At 42.2% G+C, this 26,949-nt stretch overlaps 1 protein-coding gene and 1 long non-coding RNA gene across 2 annotated transcripts in view; one reads left to right on the top strand and one right to left on the bottom strand.

Annotated features, from left to right (window-relative positions):
- The window catches only part of LOC310649445, a 13,348-nt gene extending 1,659 nt beyond the window's left edge, over nucleotides 1-11,689 (bottom strand). The window contains exon 1 of the long non-coding RNA XR_014494232.1: nucleotides 11,648-11,689. This is a non-coding gene — a long non-coding RNA (uncharacterized lncRNA). The remainder of the gene's footprint in view (nucleotides 1-11,647) is intronic.
- The window catches only part of LOC310649938 (vomeronasal type-2 receptor 26-like), a gene marked incomplete at both ends in the record, with an annotated part of 482,094 nt that overhangs the window by 276,134 nt on the left and 179,011 nt on the right, over nucleotides 1-26,949 (top strand). The gene's annotated exons all lie outside the window — the stretch shown is intronic.

Below are 26,949 nucleotides of genomic sequence, written 5' to 3' on the forward strand. Positions count from 1 at the left end.
GGTGGGTATGGCCAGGGTGGGCGTGGCCTACTGGGTGGGCGTGGCTGGAGTGCGTATGGCCTACTGGGTGGGCGTGGCCAGCTCTACATTGTTCGCATCAAGGGTGCCTATGGGGGCCTGGGCAGGAGTGGGACAGATCTGAGGATCTCTGGCAGGAGGAGGATCTCTGGGCCAGGGCCAAGGCAGTGGGGGCCGTTCCCTCACTGTTTCCAGGATGGCTTCATGGGCCACATGAAACCACTTTGTGGGCCGGATCCGGCCCCCGGGCCTTGTGTTTGACATGTCTGGGCTAGAACATCTAGTAAGAATATTTACTATGAAATTGCTTCTTTAACCCTTGTTTATTTTATTGAAAATACGTAAAATGGCAGTTAAGCATCAAGGAACACTTTATCAGCTAGACTACTTGGGTCCACTCAATTTCAAAAGACAAACTTAAGTCATATTGTAACTAAGTACAATCTCTCAATTTAAACAAAATGATAATTATTATTTTTTGTTTGTATTATCCAACCGATTCTATTTGCTCTCGGTTATCTGTTGTAAACCCAAATATGGCTTCCCAGTAAGGATTATAGTCTAATTAGGAATTAAGTTTTTTTTAAGTTCTCTTGAGGGAAACTTTAAAAACTTCTGAATTAGTGTATGTATTTGTATCCATACTGTTTAAACTGTTTTACATGTTCAGTGAATATGATAATATAATCCCTTCATTTAGTTTTCATTCGTTCAGAAAATATGTGTTCGGCATTTTGGATATTGAGAACAATTATCCTAAAGTTTCCTTTCCATCCTTTTGCCATGATGCTAAAAGACTACATTACATTCCAGTGAAAGCAAATCACCTTATAAACAGGAAAGCTGGACTTGGAAGTTTTTCATTTCCTTACAACAAACTCTTTGATACCCAGAAGTTCTCACAAGACAGTTAATGAAACCTACTCTGAAGAAAGAAGGTTATTGTTTGGCTTCAGATTCACTTCTTCTCACTGTGTCTCTTGCACAATAATAAACAGCTGTGTCTTCAGCCTTGAGGCTGTGCATTTGCAGATACAGCTGGCTTTTGGCATTATCCCTGGAGATGGTGAAGCGGCCCTTCACTTTGTCTGAGTAGAACTTTCCACTGGAATCAGTATAAATGTGTGCAACCCATTCCAGTCCTTTCCCAGGAGCCTGTCTCACCCAGTCCATGTGGTAGCTTCTGAAGGTGAACCCAGAGGCTTGGCAGGAAAGATCGAGGGATTCTCCGGGTTTTCTCACATCCCCTCCAGACTCCACCAACTGTTCTTGAGATTGGACTCCTAAGAAGAAAAGGTTATTATTATTATGTATAATTTTTTAATGAGATCTCCTTCATACAGAAGCATAACATGGAAATAAACATTACCTAGGGGGAATAATTACCTTTAAGGAGTACTAGTAAGGACACAAGGTTTAACCACATTTTTGGTCCCTCTAATGAATGGATGGAATTAACAGGAGAGGATTCTGGAAATAGCACAAGGTTTATGTTGGTGGGTGTTGTCTGAAAAGGGAAACCATGGGACTCCTTTAAAGGGGAAATTGTGCCTTGATTTGCATATCTGTTGGGATAAAAGAGCCCTAAAGGGCATTGACTGATACATTTTCGTGCACTTTGCAATTAACATTCAAGTCCTAAGATGTCAGGGTAATGATTTAAAGGCTAACCAGATGCTGTAAAGTAAGGTGGATGATAGGAATGACTCAGCAGTGTCTGTGTCTCTTTAAGAGCCTGAGTATAAAAGGGAAGGCTTTTGCTGGGATGTTTCTCTCTCTCATCCATTTCCTGCTGTAATCGATGTGTGCTGGAGTTTGCTGAATTACCATATGTATGTGTATTGTTCCTGGTGTATGATATTGTAGATAGTGTTAGATAAACCACCATTTAATACAAACCACTATTTACTGTATTTACTCCAAGGTTAACTGACTGCAATAAGATTGTGCATGCTCTGACAGGTTATGGGCCCAGAATGAGGAGAAACCCAGTGAGAGTTTGACCCACAGCCAGAGGATTTAAGGCTTGTGGTATATGGTGGTTTATGGTAGTTGAAAGAGGCATGCAACATGGCTTCCATCAGCATAATCAGAGGAGGTTTCACAGTATCTTGGCTGAATGAGACAAAATACTTTTCCTGGTGTCTGAAAATCGAGATGTACCTGTGAAGGGAGGAGTTGTGGATGATAGTTACTCATCCACCTGCAGCCCTGGATGATGGGGACCGGAAAAAGAATGAGAAAGCATTGCCCAGCATAATCCTGAGTTTGGAGGATAGCCAACTGATACATATGAGGGATCTCCAGTCTGCTAAAGAGTGCTGGGAGGCTTTGCACAGTAAGTATGTGAGAGAGACTGTGAGCAGCAAAGTAATGCTGACAAGCACAGCTGAAGCTGGGAGACAGCATGTCTACGCATTTGCAGTCCATGAGAAAGACATTCCTAGAATTGGAGGACAGTGAGATGACTTTTACCGAGTCACATAAGGTGTATGTGGTGCTCAGTTCATTGGACACTTCATGAGACACCCTAGTGACTAGTTTAGAGTCCATGCAAGAGAGGGACTCAACCATGAGTTATTTGACTGGCTGGTTGCTGGAGGAGGAACAGAAACAGCTGGAATGGTGCAATAAGACTGTGTATAAGACAAAAGCACAATAACACTGTGCATGCTCTGACATAAGAAAAAGATTGAGAGCCATTTTTTTTTTCTGTGAGTGAAGAGTAGAAAGGACCATTTTGTTATACCTTAACTAAAACAAAAGCCTGAAAAATTTTAGCCCTTCTCAAAACAATTCAAGGTAATAAATAAATAAATTTACTTATCAGAGAGCATATAAAAAAGTTAGTCCATCAAAGTTAGGATGTTTACTATGAAATCTTTCTTTAACCGTTGTTTATTTTATGAAAAATCCCAAATTCATAAAATGGCAGTTAAGCTTTGAGGAACAGTTTATCAGCTAACTGCTCAGGTCCAATCAACTTGCAAAGTCAAATTTAACTCATATTGCAACCACATGCAATCTCTCAATTTAAACAAAACGATAATTATTTCTGTTTGCATTATCCAAAAAGATTCTATTTCCTCCAGGTTATCTGTTGTAAACCCAGACGTGCTTTCCTAGTAAGGATTATAATATCATTAGGAAATAAGTTCTTTTAAGTTCTCTTGAGGGAAACTTTAAAATATTCTGAATTGGTGTGTGCATTTGTATCTGTTATGTACTGGGTTTTTGGTACATCACCACGTGTGTTGCTGGAGAACTAATGGTTCTCCAGCAACCCAGACAGGATGTCTCCGGTCCTGCAATTGGTCAGTTTTGGGCAGCAAGCATGGGTTCAATCTGATTGGTTGCTACTAGAGGGTCTGGCTATATATTGTGGCAAGGTGCACCCAAGTTCTCAGTACAGTTCCAGCTTAATAAAAGAGTGAGTTTCTCTGTACTCAACTGTGTGTCTTCATTCCTGCTCATCAGAGCCCACGACCTAATAGTATCCATAGTGTTTTAAATGTTTTACATGTTCAGTGAATATGATAATATAATCCCTTCATTTAGTTTTCATTTCCAGGAAAGTTTTGAAATACCTAGACAGTTTCTCTGGTAACAAAGCCAACAATAAATTATTTTATGAAAACTCTCAGCATCGCAGGGAGGACTGTCCCCTCCAGAGATATGAAATTTTCTTGAGATATTTAAATATTGAACTTCCAAAATGAGACCATTTATAATTAAACATATATTATTCCCTAGCACATCCCCTCCAGATGAATGGGCACCTGGATTTTCTGTGGCAACATTACTTCTACAGTTAAAAATGAGCAGAGGACACATCTTTTGAAATCTCCAAAGAGATTTATTTAGAGCAGATGTTTCCTCAATATGATTTTGGCAGTTTGAATATTTAGAACAATTATCCCAAAGTTTCCGTTTCATCCTTCCGCCATGACACTAAAAGACTACATTACATTCCAGTGAAGCCAAATCACCTTGTAAACAGGGAATATTTGTTTTCTTACAGTAAACTATTTGATGTCCAGAAGTTCTCACTAGACAATAATCAAACCTAGGAAGGTTCTTGTTTGGCTTCAGATTCACTTCCTCTCACTGTGTCTCCTGAACAGTGATAGACTGTGGTGTCTCCACTTCTGAGGTGGTTCATCTGCAGATACATCTGGCTTTTGGCATTGTCCCTGGAGATAATGAAGCGCCCCTTCACTTTGTCTGAGTAGGAAGCACCTGAATCAGTGTTTATGGATGCCACCCATTCCAGACCTTTCCCTGGAGACTGTCTGACCCAGTGCATTCCATAGCTGCTGAAGGGGAATCCAGAGGCTTGGCAGGAGAGACGGAGAGACCCTCCAGGTCTTCTCACATCTCCTCCGGACTCCACCAACTGGACTTGAGACTGGACTCCTAAAAAGATTTTTTTTAATGAGATCTCCTGCATGCAAGAGCAGAACATAGAAATAAATTTTGCATAGGGAAAATAATTACCTTTAAGGACTACTAGTAAGGACACAAGGTTTAACCACATTTTTGCTCACTCTAATGAATGGAGGGAAGTGATTCTGGAAATATCACAAAGTTTATGATTTCGGGTGTTGTCTGAAAATGAAATCCAAGTGGATCCTTTAAAGGGAATATTGTGCCTTGATTTACATATCTCTTGGGATAAAAAAGCACCTCAGCACTTTGACTAATACATTTATGTGAGCATGATTTGCATATGCATTTTTCAATTAACATTTTAATCCTAACAAAACGGTTGAAACCCATCTTTTTCCCCTGTGAGTTTTATTTTATGGAACATCTCAAATATATTAAATGGCAATTAAGCTTCAAGGAACAGACTGAATGATAGACTAGTTGTGTCCACTCAACTCAGAAACTTAAGTCATAATGTGGCCAAAGACAGTCTGTCAACTGAAACAGAATGAAAAATAATTACCTCTGTATTATCCAAAATATTTTGGTTGCTTTGGGTTATCTGGTGTAAACCAAGGCATGGCTTCCCAGTAAGGATTATACTCTCTCAGAAAGTTAAGTTATTTTGAGTTCCATTGAGGGAAACTTTGAAATCTTCTTGTTTGGTGTATATAATGTTTTAACAGTTTTATATGTTCACTGAGTGTGATAATATAATCCTATAATCCTTTCATGTCGTTTCCATTTCCAGAAATGATTTGAAGTACTTAGATAGGTTTCTCTGGGGTCGAAAACCCACATTCCATTTTTAATAACATTTCTCAATGTCATGCTGACATCTTCTGTGTTGTAAAATTTTCTTGAGAACTTTTCACTGAATTACTACAGAAATAAAATAAAAACGGTATCTGGCCTCCAAAATGTGACACTATATAATGACATTTGTTTTATTCCCTTCCCCACCCCCACCAGGTGCATAGAAAATGGGATTTCATATAGCAACATTGCACCCCAGTGTCAAATATCTGGAGGGGAAGCATGTTCTTAATTCCCCAAGGAGATTCTTTTGGTCCAGATGTGTCAGGAGAGTAAACAAACCCTATGAGAGGGTGATGAACCGTGGTTCATTTTGATGCATGATAAACAAAGAAAACCTGTTGTGTATTGAACGGTTAAATGTTGTTAATCAAGTTCCATTCCCTCACCAAGTTTGTGAGGAGAAAACGTGGCAGACCACTGACAGCTGTCAAACGGGCTGCCGCTCACTACCACGCAGGCACGCCGACTGGCTGACTATGACAGCTATTAAAGCGGCCACGCAGGCGCAGCTCAATGACAGCTGTCAGGGTGCTGGAAGGCGCGCATGCGCGGAAGCAACCTAGCTGTCAAAGTTACCAGCTGGCCGGAGGCGCAGCTCGTTGACAGCTCACAGCTGTCAACAGATACCACACCTGATTGGCCGCAGCCACGCAGCGGGAGAACGCCACACTGTTATTGGTTATCGTTTGTTCTAGTTGTGTATAAATAGCAGGGAGTCCTGGCGGGGTTTTTTAGCCGGTGCTTTCTCTAATAAACATTCTGAACAGTGCCTGCTGTCTCCGAGTCTTGCCTCACGCCAATTCAAAACCGAAAGCATATATTCTACTATTAACCTTTTAATTACAAAGAAACTTGTAAAAACACAGAAAGACTCACGGCTACATGTCTATCTCACCAGAGAGCACAAAGGAAAGAAAAAAGAAAGTAACTTTTGCTTTGGACATGCGCACACAGTAATAAATATAAAACCAAACAAAATACATGGCTGAACATGTGCCACTCACCATGGTTACAAAGATAAGATCAGGGCTTTTTTTCTCATAGAACGCTCAGAACGGAGTTCCAGCACCTTTTTTGGATGGAACCTTGTAGGGTAGGCAAGGCGGGTTGTATGACATGTGTGAGTTTCTGCACCTTTTTCTTTTACAAAAAAAGCACTGGATAAGATAACAATTCAACTTGCAAAGAAACAGACTGCAAGGAGCTTACTGACAAAAGATTAAAAAAAAACAGTGACAAGATCACACATCAATATGTGAATTGCAGTTTGGATGTGTAGAAGTTTTACTTCCATTCATTTCATTTCCAGGCTTTAAGCCATGAAAGGACAAGATTCCATTCCATATTTTTTTTCCCTGAAAATAAATCACCTTGTAAACAGGGAAGGTAGAAGAGCAGTTATCAAGCCATTTTCATTATCAAACTCTCTAATTTGATACCTAGAATAAAGGAATCCTAAGGTTCTCACTTGAAGATGATCAATCTTAATTGGCTAATCGAGTATCTGAGGCAGGATTTGTATTGATAATGTTTCAACCGTTTTACACATGTTCACTGAATATGGTAGTAAAATCCCTTCGTTTTGTTTTCATTCCAAGGAAAGATTTAACACATCCTCTGGTGACAAACACCGATGATGAATTATTTTATACAAATTCTCACCTTCCCTGTGAGCCTTGTACACTCCTGAGATGGGAAATTTTCTTTAGACTCCATGAAATATTATTGGAAATAAGAAAAATATTACAATTCCAAAATGATATTATATGTAATGTGCATGTTTTATTCCCTAGCAAATTCTCTTTAGCTGGATAGACAATTGAATTTTGTATGGCGACATTTGCCCTTTAGAGTCAAAACTGAGGAGAGGACAATTCTTGATAATTCTCCAATGAGATTCATTTAGAGCAGATATTTCTCTAATCTGTGTTGGCAGTTTGGATATTAAGAACAATAATCTTAAAGTTTTATTTCCATCCTTCCACCATGATATTAAAGCACTGCATTCCATTATAGTGAAGCCAAATCTCCTTGTAAACAGGGACGGAGAATGTGGAATTCTTCATTTTCTTAACAGCAAACTCTCTGACACCCAGAACAGGGTGATGTCTCTGCTTTTTAGTGTGCTGTCTAGATTTGTCATGGCTTTCCTCCCCAGGAGCAAGCGTCTTTTAATTTCTTGGCTACAGTCCCCATCTGCAGTGATCTTGGAGCCCAGGAAAACAAAATCTGTCACTATCTCTGATACCCAGAACAAAACATCCTGAAGTTCTCAGTAAATAATGATCAATCCTCATTGACTAATCCATGGACTGTGGCTCTGTCAAGTTGAAAAACTGCTCTGAAGAAAGGAAGTTTTTTGCTTTGCTTCAGATTCACTTCTACTCACTGTGTCTCTCGCACAGTAATAGACTGCCGTGTCTTCAGCTTTGAGGCTGCTCATTTGCAGATGCAGCTGGCTTTTGGCATTGTCCCTGGAGATGGTGAAGCGTCCCTTCACTTTGTCTGAGTAGTAAGTACCGGAACTGGTGTCTATGGATGCCACCCATTCTGGACCTTTCTCTGGAGCCTGTCTCACCCAGTGCATTGAATAGCTGCTGAAGGTGAAGCCAGAAGCTTGGCAGGAGAGACGGAGGGACCCTCCAGGTCTTCTCACATCCCCTCCAGACTCCACCAGCTGGACTTGAGACTGGACTCCTAAAAAGAATTTTTTTTAATGAGATCTCCTGCATGCAAGAGCAGAACACGGAAATAAATTTTACATACATAGGGGAAATAATTACCTTTGAGGACTACTAGGAAGGAGACAAGGTTTAGCCACATTTTTGCTCACTCTAACGAATGGAGGGAATTGACAGGAGAAGATTCAGGAAATATCACAAGGTTTATGATTCTGGGCGTTGTCTGAAGAGGGAAACCATGGGGCTCCTTTAAAGGGGAAACTGTGCCTCGATTTACATATCTGTTGGGATAAAAGAGCCCCTCAGCGCATTGAGAAGCACACTTCTGTAAACATCACTTCCATGTGCATTTTGTAATTAACATTCCAATCTTAAGAAAATGGTTCAGACCCATTTTTCCCCCTGTGAGTTAGGAGAAAGGGACAGTTTGCTAATACATTTCAGTGAACTTCCATTTGTGTATAAACTATACACATTTAGTTTGTGTATAGTTTTTATACTTTGTGTCCAAGTATAGTTGTGTCCAAGTATAGTTTGTGTCCAAGCATCACTGATGTGAACAATGTAGAGCTGGCCATGCCCACCCCGTAGGCCATGCCCACCTGGCCCCCTAAGGGCAACCGCAATGTTGATGCGGCCCTCAATGAAATTGAGTTTGACACCCCTGGTGTAAGGAGAAATTTCCTGACAGTGAGAACAATTAATCAATGGAACAACTTGCCTCCAGAGGTTGTGGATGTTCCAACATGAGTTTTTAAAGAAGAGATTGGACAACCCTTTGTGCAAAATGGAATAGAGTCTCCTCCTTGAACAGGGGGTTAGACTAGAAGGTTTCCAAGGCCCCTTCCAACTCTGATATCCTCCTCATCCTCCCCCCCATCTCCTTTTTAAGAAGACTCTGGACAACCATTTGTCTGGAATGGTAAGTTCTCCTGCTTGAGCAGGGGGGGTGGTCTAGACCCTTCCAAAATAAGAAAATATACAATTATACATATTTTATTCCCAAAGATACCTCTTCCAGATGCGTGGACAGTTGGATTTTGAGACAACATTGCCTCCAGAATCAAAACTGAGGAGAGGACACATCAACCTTATTTTCTAAGGAGTTTCATTCAGAGAGCATATTTCCCCAATGTGCGTTTGGCAGTTTGAATATTTAGGATTATCCTCAAGTTTCATTTCCATCCTTCTACCATTATACTAAAAGACTACATTCTGTTCCAGTGAAACTAAATCACCTTATAAATAGGGACGGGGTAGTTGGATTTGTTGTTGTTGTTTTCTTACAGCACACTTTTTGAAACCCAGAATTAAAAAAAAAAAACATCCTGAAGTTCACATTAGAAATCAGTCAATCTTTACTGACTAATCCAGGGTCTGGGACTGCTCTGAAGAAAGGAAGGTTCTTGTTTGGCTTCAGATTCACTTCCACTCACTGTGTCTCTCGCACAGTAATAGATGGCCGTGTCTTCAGCTTTGAGGCTGTTCATCTGCAGATACAGCTGGTTTTTGGCATTGTCCCTGGAGATGGTGAAGCGTCCCTTCACTTTGTTTGAGTAGTAAGTGCTAGTTACATCTATTCGGGCAACCCATTCCAGTCCTTTCCCTGGAGCCTGTCTCACCCAGTTCATTAAATAGTCACTGAAAGTGAATCCAGAGGCTTGGCAGGAGAGACGGAGGGACCCTCCAGGTCTTCGCACATCCCCTCCAGACTCCACCAACTGGACTTGAGACTGGACTCCTAAAAACAAAGGTTGTTTTTTTTAAAGAGATCTCCTGCATAAAAGAGCAGAATTTGGAAATAAAATATATAGTGGAAATCATTACCTTTGAGGACTACTAGTAAGGAGACAAGGTTTAGCCACATTTTTGATTGCTGTAATGAATGGAAAAGGGACAGGAGAGGATTCAAGAAATATTACAAGGTTTATGATTCTGGGTGTTGTCTGAAGAGGGAAACCATGGGGCTCCTTTAAAGGGGAAACTGTGCCTCGATTTACATATCTGTTGGGATAAAAAAGCCCCTCAGCGCATTGACAAGCACACTTCTGTAAACATCACTTCCATGTGCATTTTGTAATTAACATTCCAGTCCTAAGAAAAGGGTTCGGACCTTTTTTCTTGGTTTGTTTTGTGTGAGTTAATAGGAAAAATGGCCAGTTTGGTGCACATTAACTAACAGAAAAGACTGGAAAATATCAGCCCATCTCAAAATGATTCAAGATAATAGAGATGAAACTAATTGACTAATTTGCTGCTAAAAAGGCTAGTACATCAGATTTAGAATCTTTACTACACGATAGCCTTCTTAAACTTTATTTGTTTTATGGAAAATAAATGGCAGCTAAACTTCAAGGAACATTTTGCCATTAGAATAGTTGGGCCAGTCAACTCACAAAATCAAACTTAAGTCATATTGTGACCAAATACACCCTCTTATTTGAAAGCGAATGATAAATAATTTTCTTTCTGTTATTCAAAATGTTTTGTTTGTTCTAGATTATCTGTCATAAAGCCAGCTAGGGCTTCCCAGTAAGATGCCTTGAGAAATTAAATTCTTTTGAAATCCATTAAGAGAAACTATAAAATCTTCTGGGTTGGTGTATGTATTTGTCTCCATAATGTTTTAACTGTTTAAATGTTCAGTGAATATGATAATATAATCCCTTCATTTTGTTTTCATTGTCAACAAAGGTTTGAAATGTCGGGTGACAAAACCAACAATAAATTATTTGACACACGGCTTCGCAACTAACAACAACAGCAACTCAGCTTCCCAGTGCACACTGAAGCATCCTGAGATGTGAAATTTTCTTGAGATATTTTCAGAGAATTATTAGAGAAATAAAATAAAAACGTATCTGGTCTCCAGAATATCTAATTACAATTCTTTTACTCCCTACCTCACCCCTGCACACACAACGGGATTTCATGTAGCAACATTGCCCCCCAGTGTCAAAAATGAGGAGGGGAAACATGTTCCTAATTCTCCAAGGATATTGTTTTAGTGGAGGTGTTTCCTCCCTATGTGAATGGCAGTTTGAATAGTTAGATGGTTCATCCTGAAAATTCATTTCCAGACTCCTACTGTGATATTAAAGACAATAAGCCCTACATGGCTTAGGCCCGGGATACTTGCAGGACCATCTGCTGCCAGGAACAAATTCCCATCGTCCAGTACGCTCACACAGAGAAGGCCTCCTCAGGATACCGTCAGCTAGGCAATGTCAGCTGGTGACCCCCAGGGGGAGGGCCTTCTCTGTGGGAGCGCCAGCCCTATGGAATCAGCTCCCCCCTGAGCTTCAGATGGCCCAAAATCTCCAATCCTTTCGCCGCGGCCTCAAAACTCTCCTTTTTCCACCAGGCTGACCTGGACTGACAGGCATTTTAATTAATTATATTTAGAATTTTTAATTTATTTTTTATTTTTTAATTTTAATTTATTGCACAGATGTTTTTAATTTTATTTTTATCTTGATTTCTGTACTTATTATATGTTTTGTTGTTAGCCGCCCTGAGTCCTTCGGGAGATAGGGCGGGATATAAATCCCATAAATAAATAAATAAATAAATAAATAAATAAATAAATAAATAAATAAATAAATAAATAAATAAATATTCGATTCTATGTTTATTTCTCAGGATGGATCACCTTGTAAATAGGGAAGATGAAACGGGAATATTTAAGCCATTTTCATCACCCTATATTTTCTTACAGCAAACTCTCTGATATCCAGAATAAAACATCCTGAATTTCTCTCTAGAGTAGACGGAGATCAATCCTCATTGACTAATCCAGTCAAGTTGAAGAGCTGCTCTGAAGAAAGGAAGGTTCTTGTCTAGCTTCAGCTTCACTGCCTCTCGGTGTGTGTCTCGTACAGTAATAGACTGCCGTGTCTTCAGCTTTGAGGCTGCTCATTTGCAGATACAGCTGGCTTTTGGCATTGTCCCTGGAGATGGTGAAGCGTCCCTTCACTTTGTCTGAGTAGAACTTTCCACTGGAATCATGATAGATGCCTGCAACCCATTCCAGTCCTTTCCCAGGAGCCTGTCTCACCCAGTTCATGCTGTAGCCACCAAAGTTATATCCAGAACCTTGGCAGGCGAGATGGAGTGACTCTCCAGGTCTTCTCACATCCCCTCCAGATTCCACCAACTGTCCTTGAGACTGGACTCCTAAAAACAAAGTGTTTTTTTTTAAATGAGATCACCTGCACAGAGGAGCAGAACATGGAAATAAACACTGTATGGGGAAAATAATTACCTTTGAGGACTAGTAGTATGAAGACAATGTTCCGCCACATTTTGCTCACTCTAATGAGCGGAGGGAATTGACAAGAGAGGATTCTGAAAATAGCACAAGGTTTATGTTGGTGGGGGTTGTCCGAAAAGGGTAACTATGAGGCTCCTTTTAAAGGGGAAATTGTGTCTTGATTTAAATATCTGTTGGGATAAAAGAGCCCGTCGGTGTTTTCACAAACACACTTCTGTGAACTTCACTTGCATGTGCTTTTTGTAATTAACAATTCACCCTTAAGAAAAGCATTGTGACCCATTTATTTTTCTGTGAGATAATAGGTGAAAGGGCAAATTTACTGTGCATTAAATAAAGAAAAGCCTGAAAAATACGCCAAATGAACTCTGTTATTTGTTTATTTATCCCAAATACATTAAATGACAGGTAAACTGCAAGGAATACTTTTTCAACTAGACCAGTTCGCTCAATTCACAAAGTTGAACTTAAATAATATTGTGACCAAATACACCCTCTTATCAGAAAAAAAGAATGTTAAATAATTATCTTTGTATCATCCAAAATGTATGTATTTTCTTTGCTCTAGGTTATCTGTCATAAAACCAGATAGGGCTTTCCAGTAAGGATTTTGGTGTCTTGAGAAATTAAATTCTTTTCAAATCCATTGAGAGAAACTTTAAAATCTTCTGGACTGGTGTATGTATTAGTATCTACAATGTTATAACTGTTTTATATGTTTATTGAATATGATAGTATGATCCTTTCACTTTGTTTCCATTTTCGGGCAAAGATTTGAAATAACTAGATAAGGTTTTTTTTCTGGTGACTTAAAGACAAAATCTATCTTTTAATGAAATTTCTCAGTTTCACATTGACTAATCCTACAATTTTCTTGAAAATGTTTCAATGAATTATTAAGGAAATAATAATAATAATAATCTGTGGCCTCCAAAACTGTTTTACATGTTCACTGAATATGATAATATAATCCATTTCATTTTGTTTTTATTTCCAACAAAGATTTGAAATAACTAGACAGTTTCTCTGGTGACCAAAACCAACAATCCACCATTTTATATAACTTTCATGTGCATTTTGCAATTAACATTCCAAGTCCTAAGACAAGGCTTAGGACTTTTTTTTCCCCCCCTACGAGTTAATAGGAGAAAAGGCCAGTTTGTTGTACATTAACTGAACGAAAAGCTTGAAAATATTCAGCCCTTCTCAAAATGATTCAATGTAATATAGAATAAAATTACTTCATTTAGATTATATAAAAAGGCTAGAAGATCAGAGTTAGAATGTTTGCTACAAAACTGCTTGCTTAACTTTTATGGGACATTGCAAATACATTAAATGCCAAATGTCTATGGAGGTTCTGAGTCATCTAGGTATGGTTGTTCCAAAGGTCCTTTTTTTCTGAGGCAACTGGACTTTCTTGTGTTTGGACTGAGAACCTCCACAGACAATTAACAATGCACTTTGGGATGAACACCCTTCAAATGGTGAGAGAGTATGAATAGATATCCAAAATATTGCAGGCTACTACAGGAACCATTTGTGCTTCAGTTTGAGATTCATCCCCAAGAGCCTGCACTCATCTTCAACAGTGAAGGGACTCAGGGCAAAAAACATCCCACAGTCAAAAGGCTCCATACACATTTGAACTACTCAGGTGCCCCTGGTTTCAATGACTCTTTAAAGCATGGGCCTCCAACTTGTGGGCTGTGGCCCGGCAATGGGCCAAGCTCTGTTGGCCAGTGGGCCATGGGAATGGCTGGTGACTGCACGCATGTGTGCATGCACCTCCACTTTTGTTAGCAGCCCCGTTTGCACATGTGCAGAAGTGCTAGTGCCACCTCCAGCATCACATAGTCACTAGTGGCCTGTTTGCACATGCGAGTGGTCACTAGAGGCCGATTTGCAGGTGCTAGCATCCCACTTGTGTGGGTGTGGGTGTGGGTGCAGGCACCCACACTGCTGCCAAGACTGCCTGGGACAGATTGCCTTCAGAAGTTGAGGGAGCTTCATCACTGGAGGCTTTCAAGAAGACACTCGACAGCCATCTGTCAGAAATGGTGTAGAGTTTCCTGCCTGGGCAGAGGCTTGGACTACCTGACCTACAAGGTCCCTTCCAAGTCTGTTATTCTATTCTATTCTATTCTATTCTATTCTATTCTATTCTATTCTATTCTATTCTATTCTATTCTATTCTATTCTATTCTAGTCTAGTCTAGTCTAGTCTAGTCTAGTCTAGTCTAGTCTAGTCTAGTCTGTTCTATATTCTTGCACTTCTGAAAATGATTCAGGGTACTAGAGAGCAAATTTATTTTTAGGGAGGATATTATAAGGCTAGCAGATCTGATGTTTGCTACAATATTATTTCCTTAAAATTTCTTTGTTTTACGGAAAACCCCAAATACATTAAATTGCAGGTAATCTTCAATATATTCTGTTTTCTGTTCTAAACTGAGACACGGCTTCCAAGTAAGGATTATAATCTCTCGAGAAGTTAAGTTATTTTGTGATCCATTGAGGCAAACTTTATTATGAATTGGTACTTATGTTTGTATGCAGTTTTAAGCATTTTTGCATTGTTTGCCAAATATGATAATATGTTGCATAATACGTTTTCAAATCCAGCAATTATATAAAACTAAGGAGAAATTTCCTGACAGTGAGTGCAATTAACCAGTGGAATGACTTCATTAATTTTGACCTTAACCTTAATCCCTCTGATTGCACTGGCTTTTAAACAGACTGATAAACGTGGATTTTTTTTTTCATTTTCATTTTCCTACAGCAATCTCTCTGATACTTAGAAGAAAACAGTCCTATCTGAAGCTCTCATTAGACAGAGATCAATCCTCATTGACTAATCTAGGACATGAGACTTAATAAAGTTAATGAGTGAAGAAAGGAGGGTTCTTGTTTGGCTTCAGATTCACTTCCTCTCACTGTGCCTCTTGCACAGTAATAGACTGCCGTGTCTTCAGCTTTGAGGCTGTTCATCTGCAGATACAGCTGGCTTTTGCCATCGTCCCTGGAGATGGTGAAGCGGCCCTTCACTTTGTCTGAGTAGTAACCGCCAGTTCTAGCAACCCATTCCAGTCCTTTCCCTGGAGCCTGTCTCACCCAACTCATGTCATAGCTGCTGAAGCTGAATCCAGAGGCTTTGCAGGAGAGACGGAGGGACCCTCCAGGTCTTCGCACATCCCCTCCAGACTCCACCAACTGGACTTGAGACTGGACTCCTAAAAACAAAGGTTGTTTTGTTTTTTGGGTTTTTTAAATGAGATCTCTTGCATAAAAGAGCAGAATTTGGAAATAAAATATATAGTGGAAATCATTACCTTTGAGGACTACTAGTAAGGACACAAGGTTTAGCCACATTTTTGATTGCTGTAATGAATGGAAAAGGGACAGGAAAGGATTCAGGAAATATTACAAGGTTTATGATTCTGGGTGTTGTCTGAAAAGGGAAACCATGGGGCTCCTTTAAAGGGGAAACTGTGCCTCGATTTACATATCTGTTGGGATAAAATAGCCCCTCAGTGCATTGACAAGCACACCTCTGTAAACATCACTTCCATGTGCATTTTGTAATTAACATTCCAGTCCTAAGAAAAGCTTTTTTGTTGGTTTGTTTTGTGTGAGTTAATAGGAAAAACGGCCAGTTTGCTGCACATTAACTAACAGAAAAGACTGGAAAATATCAGCCCATTTCAAAATGATTCAAGATAATAGAGATGAAACTAATTTACTAATTTGCTGCTAAAAAGGCTGGTACATCAGATTTAGAATCTTTACTACAAGATAGCCTCCTTAAACTTTATTTGTTTTATGGAAAATAAATGGCAGCTAAACTTCAAGGAACATTGTGTCACTAGAATAGTTGGGCCAGTCAAATCACAAAATCAAACTTAAGTCATATTGTGACCAAATACACCCTCTTATTTGAAACCGAATTGGCAGGAGAGATGGAGGGATTCTCTGGGTCTCCTCACGTCCCCTCCAGTCTCCACCAGCTGTACTTGAGATTGGACACCTAAGAAGAATGTGATCTCCTTCATACAGGAGCAGAACGTGGAAATAAACTCTATATACTGGAAATAATTACCTTTGAGGATCACCAGCAAGGACACAAGATTTAGCCACATTTTGGCTCACTCTGACGAATGGAGGGAATTGACAGGGTAGGATTCAGGAAATAGTACAAGTTTTATGTTGGTGGGAGTTGTCTGAAAAGGGAAACCATGGGATTCCTTTAAAGGAATTGTGTCTCAATTTACATATATGTTGGGATAAAATAAAAGAGCACCTCCAGACATTGACTAATATATATCTGTGAATATAAGTTGCATGTACATTTTTCAATTAACTTTCTAATCCTCAGAAAAGGGTTTGGACCCGTTTGCCTTCCCTATTAATCAGTGGTGGGATTCAAATATGTGAATTACTGGTTCTCTGTGTGAATGCCACTTCTGAAAGTCCATTCTGGGCCCATTTGCAGGTGCTAGCATCCCACTTGTGTGGGTGTGGGTGCAGGCACCCACACTGCTGCCAAGACTGCCTGGGACAGATTGCCTTCAGAAGTTGAGGGAGCTTCATCACTGGAGGCTTTCAAGAAGACACTGGACAGCCATCTGTCAGAAATGGTGTAGAGTTTCCTGCCTGGGCAGAAGGTTGGACTACCTGACCTACAAGGTCCCTTCCAACTCTGTTATTCTATTCTATTCTATTCTATTCTATTCTATTCTATTCTATTCTATTCTATTCTGTTCTGTTCTGTTCTGTTCTGTTCTGTTCTGTTCTGTTCTGTTCTGTTCTGTTCTGTTCCGTTCCGTTCCGTTCCGTTCCGTTCCGTTCCGTTCCGTTCCGTTCCGGTCCGGTCTAGTCTAGTCTAGTCTAGTCTGTTCTGTTCTATATCCTTGCATTTCTGAAAATGATTCAGGGAAATAGAGAGCAATTAATCAGTGGAACGACTTCATTATTTTTGACCTTAATCTTAATCCCTCTGTTAATGCAGCCTAGGATTGCACTGGCTTTTAAACAGACTGATAAATGTGGATATTTTTTTTCTACAGCAATCTCTCTGATACTTAGAAGAAAACAGTCCTGTCTGAAGCTCTTAGTAGACAGAGATCAATCCTCATTGACTAATCTAGGACATGAGACTTAATAAAGTTAATGAGTGAAGAAAGGAGGGTTCTTGTTTGGCTTCAGATTCACTTCCTCTCACTGTGTCTCTCGCACAGTAATAGATGGCCGTGTCTTCAGCTTTGAGGCTGTTCATCTGCAGATACAGCTGGCTTTTGGCATTGTCCCTGGAGATGGTGAAGCGGCCCTTCACTTTGTCTGAGTAGTAACCGCCAGTTGTAGCAACCCATTCCAGTCCTTTCCCTGGAGCCTGTCTCACCCAGTGCATCCAATAGCTGCTGAAGGTGAATCCAGAAGCTTGGCAGGAGAGACGGAGGGACCCTCCAGGTCTTCTTACATCCCCTCCAGACTCCACCAACTGGACTTGAGACTGGACTCCTAAAAACAAAGGTTGTTTTGTTTTTTTGTTTTTTTTTTAAATGAGATCTCCTGCATAAAAGAGCAGAATTTGGAAATAAAATATATAGTGGAAATCATTACCTTTGAGGACTACTAGTAAGGACACAAGGTTTAGCCACATTTTTGATTGCTGTAATGAATGGAAAAGGGACAGGAGAGGATTCAGGAAATATTACAAGGTTTATGATTCTGGGTGTTGTCTGAAAAGGGAAACCATGGGGCTCCTTTAAAGGGGAAACTGTGCCTCGATTTACATATCTGTTGGGATAAAAGAGCCCCTCAGCGCATTGACAAGCACACTTCTGTAAACATCACTTCCATGTGCATTTTGTAATTAACATTCCAGTCCTAAGAAAAGGGTTCGGACCTTTTTTCTTGGTTTGTTTTGTGTGAGTTAATAGGAAAAACGGCCAGTTTGCTACACATTAACTAACAGAAAAGACTGGAACATATCAGCCCATCTCAAAATGATTCAAGATAATAGAGATGAAACTAATTGACTAATTTGCTGCTAAAAAGGCTAGTACATCAGATTTAGAATCTTTACTACACGATAGCCTTCTTAAACTTTATTTATTTTATGGAAAATAAATGGCAGCTAAACTTCAAGGAACATTTTGCCATTAGAATAGTTGGGCCAGTCAACTCACAAAATCAAACTTAAGTCATATTGTGACCAAATACACCCTCTTATTTGAAAGCGAATGATAAATAATTTTCTTTCTGTTATTCAAAATGTTTTGTTTGTTCTAGATTATCTGTCATAAAGCAAGCTAGGGATTCCCAGTAAGGTGCCTTGAGAAATTAATTTCTTTTGAGATCCATTAAGAGAAACTATAAAATCTTCTGGGTTGGTGTATGTATTTGTCTCCATAATGTTTTAACTGTTTAAATGTTCAGTGAATATGATAATATAATCCTTTCATTTTGTTTTCATTGTCAACAAAGGTTTGAAATGTCAGGTGACAAAACCAACAATAAATTATTTGACACATGGTCGCAACTAACAACAACAGCAACTCAGCTTCCCAGTGCACACTGAAGCATCCTGAGATGTGAAATTTTCTTGAGATATTTTCAGAGAATTATTAGAGAAATAAAATAAAAACGGATCTGGTCTCCAGAATATCTAATTACAATTCTTTTACTCCCTACCTCACTCCTGCACACAAAATGGGATTTCATGTAGCAACATTGCCCCCCAGTGTCAAAAATGAGGAGGGGAAACATGTTCCTAATTCTCCAAGGATATTGTTTTAGTGGAGGTGTTTCCTCCCTATGTGAATGGCAGTTTGAATAGTTAGAAGGTTCATCCTGAAAATTCATTTCCAGACTCCTGCTGTGATATTAAAGGACAATATTCCATTCTATGTTTATTTCTCAAGATTCATCACCTTGTAAACAGGGAAGATGAAACGGGAATATTTAAGCCGTTTTCATCACCCTATATTTTCTTACAGCAAACTCTCTGATATCCAGAATAAAACATCCTGAAGCTCTCTCTAGAGTAGACAGAGATCAGTCCTCATTGACTAATCCTGTCAAGTTGAAGAGCTGCTCTGAAGAAAGGAAGGTTCTTGTCTAGCTTCAGCTTCACTGCCTCTCGGTGTGTGTCTCGTACAGTAATAGACTGCTGTGTCTTCAGCTTTGAGGCTGCTCATTTGCAGATACAGCTGGCTTTTGGCATTGTCCCTGGAGATGGTGAAGCGTCCCTTCACTTTGTCTGAGTAGAACTTTCCACTGGAATCATGATAGATGCCTGCAACCCATTCCAGTCCTTTCCCAGGAGCCTGTCTCACCCAGTCCATGCTGTAGCCACCAAAGTTATATCCAGAACCTTGGCAGGCGAGATGGAGTGACTCTCCAGGTCTTCTCACATCCCCTCCAGATTCCACCAACTGTCCTTGAGACTGGACTCCTAAAAACAAAGGTTTTTGGTTTTTTTTAAAATGAGATCACCTGCACAGAGGAGCAGAACATGGAAATAAACACTGTATGGGGAAAATAATTACCTTTGAGGACTAGTAGTATGAAGACAATGTTCCGCCACATTTTGCTCACTCTAATGAGCGGAGGGAATTGACAAGAGAGGATTCTGAAAATAGCACAAGGTTTATGTTGGTGGGGGTTGTCCGAAAAGGATAACTATGGGGCTCCTTTTAAAAGGGGAAATTGTGTCTTGATTTAAATATCTGTTGGGATAAAAGAGCCCCTCGTTGTTTTGACGAACACACTTCTGTGAAAATCACTTGCATGTGCTTTTTGTAATTAACATTGCACCCTTAAGAAAAGCATTGTAACCCATTGATTTTTCTGTGAGATAATAGGTGAAAGGGCAAATTTACTGTGCCTTAAATAAAAGAAAAGCCTGGAAAAAAACGCCAAATGAACTCTGTTATTTGTTTATTTATCCCAAATACATTAAATGACAGGTGAACTTCAAGGAATACTTTTTCAACTAGACCAGTTCGCTCAATTGACAAAGTTGAACTTAAATAATATTGTGACCAAATACACCCTCTTATTAGAAAAAAAAGAATGTTCAATAATTATCTTTGTATTATCCAAAATGTATATATTTTCTTTGTTCTAGGTTATCTGTCATGAAACCAGATAGGGCTTTCCAGTAAGGATTTTGGTGTCTTGAGAAATTCTTTTCAAATCCATTGAGAGAAACTTTAAAATCTTCTGGACTGGTGTATGTATTAGTATCTACAATGTTATAACTGTTTTATATGTTTATTGAATATGATAGTATGATCCTTTCACTTTGTTTCCATTTTCGGGCAAAGATTTGAAATATCTAGCTAAGAAATGGAGGTAATGACAGATTTTATTTTCTTGGGCTCCAAGATCACTGCAGATGGGGACTGTAGCCAAGAAATTAAAAGACGCTTGCTCCTGGGGAGGAAAGCCATGGCAAATCTAGACAGCACACTAAAAAGCAGAGACATCACCCTGTCAACAAAAGTGCGTATAGTCAAGGCTATGGTCTTCCCAGTTGCAATGTATGGCAGTGAAAGTTGGACCGTAAGAAAGGCTGAGCGCCAAAGAATTGAGGCCTTTGAACTATGGTGCTGGAGAAGACTCCTGCGAGTCCCTTGGACTGCAAGGCGATCAAACCGGTCAGTCCTAGAGGAGATCAATCCTGACTGCTCTTTAGAAGGCCAGATCCTGAAATTGAAACTGAATCATATCTGGGAACCAGTAGTTCCCAAGCCGCAAGTAAAAAGCCAAGCCGGCCGACATTTGACAGTTGACAGCTGTCAAATAGCCGCCCGAAGCAACGACGCACGCGCACCGCCCAGCCAGCCGCCATTCCCGTTGACAGCTGTCAAAAGGGCTGCCAGGGGCCGATGCGCACGCGCCAGATTTGACAGTTCCCGGAACTGTCAAATCTGGAAGTCTTCAACCCGGTCCTCCGAACTGAGCTAGCGCTCAGCTGAGAGGAATTCCCTGACAGCCGCAGAGCTGTCAAAGTCCTGTTAGTTGATTGGCCGTTCTCCGAATGGCGGGGAAATACCGCTACCTGATTGGCTACGCTGTTTGACAGTTCCCTATATAAACCCGGATTGTTTTGACAGTCAGCTGCCGGGAGCTGAACCTAATAAACGAGTTAAACCTTGCCTGCAGTCTCTCGCCTGTCTTTGTAAAGACAATTTACCTGGCGACGAAGGTGGGATCCCGGTACGACAGAGCTGCCTGCTGAGTTAGCCTCCGCGAAGGAGTTCCGATCCCTCTCGCTGAAAGTCACTGCTGAAGCCACATCGAGGGCAAAGGAACCCTTCGGCAGCTTGAACAGCACCGTGGATCCAGACCATGGCAAATTTAGGCCACGTCAGAGAGTTTGACGTCCGCCATCCCGAGGGATGGGAATCACACTGGGGACAAATTGAAGGCTACCTCGTAGTCAACAAGATAACGGAGGATCGCCACAAGGCTGCCGCCCTCCTGTGTCTCAGCGGGCCTGCCGTCTACGACATCGCCGTAGGGCTCTGCAGCCCAGACCCCATCGCGACCGTCCCCTATGCCGTACTAACCGACCGCCTCAGCAAGCACTTCATGCCCCGGCGGTCTGAGCTGTACTGGCGCCTCCATTTCGCCTGCCGCCGACAGCAACCGGGCGAAACAACCACAGCCTTCATCGCTGGGGTTCGTCACGCTGCCCGCAGGTGCCAGTTTCCCGACCTGGAAGACCGTATCAGAGATCAGGTCATTGTCGGTCTCGCCAACGAGCGGCTCCAGCGAAAATTGGTAGCCAGACCCACATTAGACCTCGCTCAACTCACATTAGAGATCATGGCCTACGAAGATAGCCACCGTGAAGGCTCCCCGACGTTCAGAAGCAGCCCGGCCGGGTCAGTCCACTACGCCGGGGAACCGGACGGCGAGCCACCAGAACCCTTCACCGGCGTCGACGACATCATGTCCCGCTTCAGCAAAATGGGCACTGACCCCGGGAAGAACCGCAGGCCATTCAGGCCAGCCGCCTCCGGCCCAAGACCCACCTCCACAGGCCCAAAACCTAAGTGTGCCAGCTGCGGCGGGGCTCACGCCAGAGCCACATGTCGTTTCAGGAATGCCAAGTGTCACGGATGCAGGAAGACCGGGCACATTCGCTCCGCATGTCGCAGTTTGAACCGGGAAACCCTCCACGAGCTTGAGGAGATTCCGGCAGGTAGGACCAGGGTCCCCCTTTTTGCCAGGGAAATCCCCCAGCCCTCAGTATTGTCCATCCGGGCCCAACAAAAAATTTAGCCCATCCACCATTTACAACCCAAAATTAAGATCTGGGTTAAAATTCAAGGAGTGCCCTGTGAAATGGAGGTCGACTCCGGCTCCTCCGTTTCAATAATGTCCTGGGACACTCTCAAAAAGATTGGGTTTAAAAACAGACGCCGTATTCCCCTGCAGCCCTCCAAAATACTCCTCGCAGACTTCCAGGGGGCCGCCATCCACTTAAAGGGACAGGCACAAGTAAAGGTAGAATACAAAAAATTCCATGGGCAATTAACAATCCAAATCACTGAGGCCCCCAGGACTACCCTCATCGGGTTAGACTGGTTCGAGGCTCTAGGCATCCACCTGGAGGGCACCAACCGCATACAATCCCGAACATTAGAGCAGGTCTGCCAGGCGTTCTCAGACGTTTTCGACGGAACGCTTGGCAAATATACAGGCCCCCCTATAGACCTCAAATTAAAACCTGAGGTAGGTCCCATCCGCATCAAGGCAAGAAGGGTCCCCTTTGCGCTAAAACAAAAAATCGAAACAGAATTAGACCGTCTAGTCAGCCTTGGTGTCCTAGAACCAACAGACGGGGGAACCTGGGAAACCCCCATAGTGACGCCAGTTAAACCAAACGGTGACGTGAGAATATGCGCGGACTATAAAGCAACAGTAAACCGCGCATTAAATCCACACGCATACCCAGTGCCTGCTGTCAGGGACGTGCTGTCAGAAATAGGGTCCGGCTCAATATTCGCCAAACTCGACCTAGCGCATGCCTTCCTTCAGCTACCTGTCACCCGGGAAACAGCTGAAGCACAAACCATTGTCACTCACCGTGGCGCTTTCAAAGTAAACCGCCTCCAATTCGGCATCTCAGTGGCCCCTGGTATTTTCCAGGAGGTCATGGAAAAAACCTTAAAAGGAATCCCAGGTGTCTGCCCCTATTTCGATGACATACTCATCGCTGGGGAATCAGAAAACAACTTAGCAGATAGACTACAGGAAGTATTATTAAGATTTAGAAAAGCAGGGCTTAAACTAAAACGTGAAAAATGTTCCATAGGCGTCCCGTCAGCAGATTTCTTAGGCTACAAGATCGACTCGCAAGGAATTCACCCCACAAACTCAAAAATCCTCGCTATCAAGGCCGCCCCCACCCCAAAAAATAAAACCGAGCTCCAAGCCTTCCTTGGACTTTAAAACTTTTATCACGCCTTCTTACCAGGGAAGGCAACTATCGCAGAACCCCTCCACAGACTGCTCGATAAAGGGGCAGCCTGGCAATGGACTACAGCCCACGAAAACAGTTTCAAGTCACTTAAACAAATGCTTTCCAGCAACGCAACTATTTCCCACTACCAGGAAGACAAACCCCTATGCATAGCCTGCGATGCATCCCCATACGGGATCGGAGCAGTTTTAAGCCACTTAGACAGCAATGGCACCCAAGCCCCAGTGGCATATTATTCCAGAACTCTTTCCAAAACGGAAAGAAACTATGCCCAAATAGATAAAGAAGCCCTGGCAATTGTGGCAGGAATTAAAAAATTTCACGATTACCTTTACGGCCGCCCTTTTGTGATTTACACAGATCACAAACCATTGTTAGGACTATTCACTTGGGACCGTCAGACCCCCCAAATCTTATCTCCCAGGATGTTGCGCTGGACAACATTCCTCACAGCATATTCCTACCAATTAATATATAAGCCAGGACACCAAATGTGTCACGCTGACGGCCTCAGCAGACTACCCCTGCCCCACACAGAAGCAGACCCAGCCCCAGCAGGCAACATTTTAGCTATTCAAGAGCTCCCAGAATGCCCACTGACAGCAAAGGATATCGCTACTGCAACTTCGTCAGACAAAACACTTAGCAGAGTGTTAGCATGGGTACACACAGGCTGGCAAACCTCCTGCCCAGGCACAGAGTTTCAGCCATATTTCTCCAGGCAAAATGAACTAACGTCACACTTAGGATGTTTACTCTGGGGGTGCAGGGTAATCGTGCCCTCCAAACATAGGCCAAAAGTACTGGACACATTACATGAGGGCCACCCTGGCATCGTAAAAACAAAAGCCTTGGCCCGCAGCTACGTCTGGTGGCCAGGTATAGACCAAGACATAGAAAAGTACATCGCTGGCTGCTACTTATGCCAAGAATCCCGCCCACTCCAACCCAAAGCCCCTATTCACAAATGGGAACTCACGAAAAACCCCTGGTCCCGCATCCACATTGATTATGCCGGCCCCTTCCAAGGACAGGTCTTCCTCATAGTTGTAGATAGTTATTCCAAATGGCTGGAGGTTCTCCCGGTTCACAGCACAACATCTGCCGCAACCATTCAAGCCCTCAGGGGAATCTTCGCAACACATGGTCTCCCCGACGTTATTATTTCAGACAATGGCCCTCAATTTACTTCTCATGACTTTCAGATCTTCACGAGGAGAAATTGTATTAGGCATTCAACATCGGCTCCCTTCCACCCATCGTCCAACGGCCTTGCGGAGGTTATGGTGAGGACCACCAAAGACGCCCTCAAAAGAATCATCACAGGGAACTGGCACCGTCGCTTGTCACAATTTCTCTTAGCCCACCATTCTACGCCCTGCACAACCACCGGCAAAAGCCCGGCCGAACTACGATGGGGCCGCCGCCTGGTGACACGGCTCGACAGACTCCACCCCGACAGACTGGCAGCCGAAATGACACCAAACACCCAGCCAAAAACATTCTCCAAAGGACAAAATGTTTGGTCCCGAGATTATGGGGGAAGGGATAAGTGGGTTCAGGGGGTCATCCTGGACCAAACAGGACCATTATCATACACAGTGGACACTGGGACAGGACTCATACAACGCAGACACACGGATCAACTCCGACCCAGGTCACCACCCAACCCCTCTCTGCAACCAACTCTGGGTGAGCCTACGCCAGCCGACACCCCCGGACCCGATGAATTCCTCCCCCAGGACCCACAACCACCTGCTGAGCCCCACATAGAAACAACTCCTCCAGCCACACAACCCGAAGGGAGCACCCCCTGTCCCCGACGGTCCAGCCGAGCCAGAAAACCCCCCGCATACCTCGCGGACTTTGAATGGAAGGGAAACCCACCATCTGTTAAAGAACCTGTTAACCATACTGTTTTAAAACGTTCAATTGTTGTTATGCATAACATACCTGTTGAGGGGGGGGAAAGGGGGTGAATCATATCTGGGAGCCAGTAGTTCCCAAGCCGCAAGTAAAAAGCCAAGCCGGCCGACATTTGACAGTTGACAGCTGTCAAATAGCCGCCCGAAGCAACGACGCACGCGCACCGCCCAGCCGGCTGCCATTCCCGTTGACAGCTGTCAAAAGGGCTGCCAGGGGCCGATGCGCACGCGCCAGATTTGACAGTTCCCGGAACTGTCAAATCTGGAAGTCTTCAACCTGGTCCTCCGAACTGAGCTAGCGCTCAGCTGAGAGGAATTCCCTGACAGCCGCAGAGCTGTCAAAGTCCTGTTAGTTGATTGGCCGTTCTCCGAACGGCGGGGAAATACCGCTACCTGATTGGCTACGCTGTTTGACAGTTCCCTATATAAACCCGGATTGTTTTGACAGTCAGCTGCCGGGAGCTGAACCTAATAAACGAGTTAAACCTTGCCTGCGGTCTCTCGCCTGTCTTTGTAAAGACAATTTAGAAACTCAAATACTTTGGCCACCTGATGAGAAGGAAGGACTCACTGGAGAAGAGCCTAATGCTGGGAAAGATTGAGGGCAATAGAAGAAGGGGACGACAGAGAATGAGGTGGCTGGATGGAGTCACTGAAGCAGTAGGCGTGAGCTTAAATAGACTCCAGAAGATGGTAGAGGACAGGAAGGGCTGGAGGAACGTTGTCCATAGGGTCGCGATGGGTCGGACACGACTTCGCAGCTAACAACAACAACAACAACAAGCTATTTTTTTTTTCTGGTGACTTAAAGACAAAATCTATCTTTTAATGAAATCCCTCAGTTTCACATTGACTAATCCTACAATTTTCTTAAAAATGTTTCAATGAATTATTAAGGAAATAATAATAAAAAAAATCTGTGGCCTCCAAACCTGTTTTCCATGTTCACTGAATATGATAATATAATCCATTTCATTTTGTTTTTATTTCCAACAAAGATTTGAAATAACTAGACAGTTTTTCCGGTGACCAAAACCAACAATCCACCATTTTATATATATGTGAAATTTTTCCCGACCAGAATTATCCACAATGGGATTTTATGTTACAACATTGCCCACTAGTGTTGTTGTTTTTTTTTTGTGCAGGTGTTTCCTCAATATGAGAATGGCAGTTTGGATATTTAGGAGGTTTGCCCTGATGTTTGATTTCCAGGCTTCTGCCATGATACTAAAGGACAATATTCCATTCTATGCTGATGATACCCAGCTTTTTCTTTCCACCCTGAACCAACCCAGTGAT

Source organism: Vipera ursinii (genome assembly GCF_947247035.1).
Source record: "Vipera ursinii genome assembly, chromosome: Z".
Classification (NCBI taxonomy): domain Eukaryota; kingdom Metazoa; phylum Chordata; class Lepidosauria; order Squamata; family Viperidae; genus Vipera; species Vipera ursinii.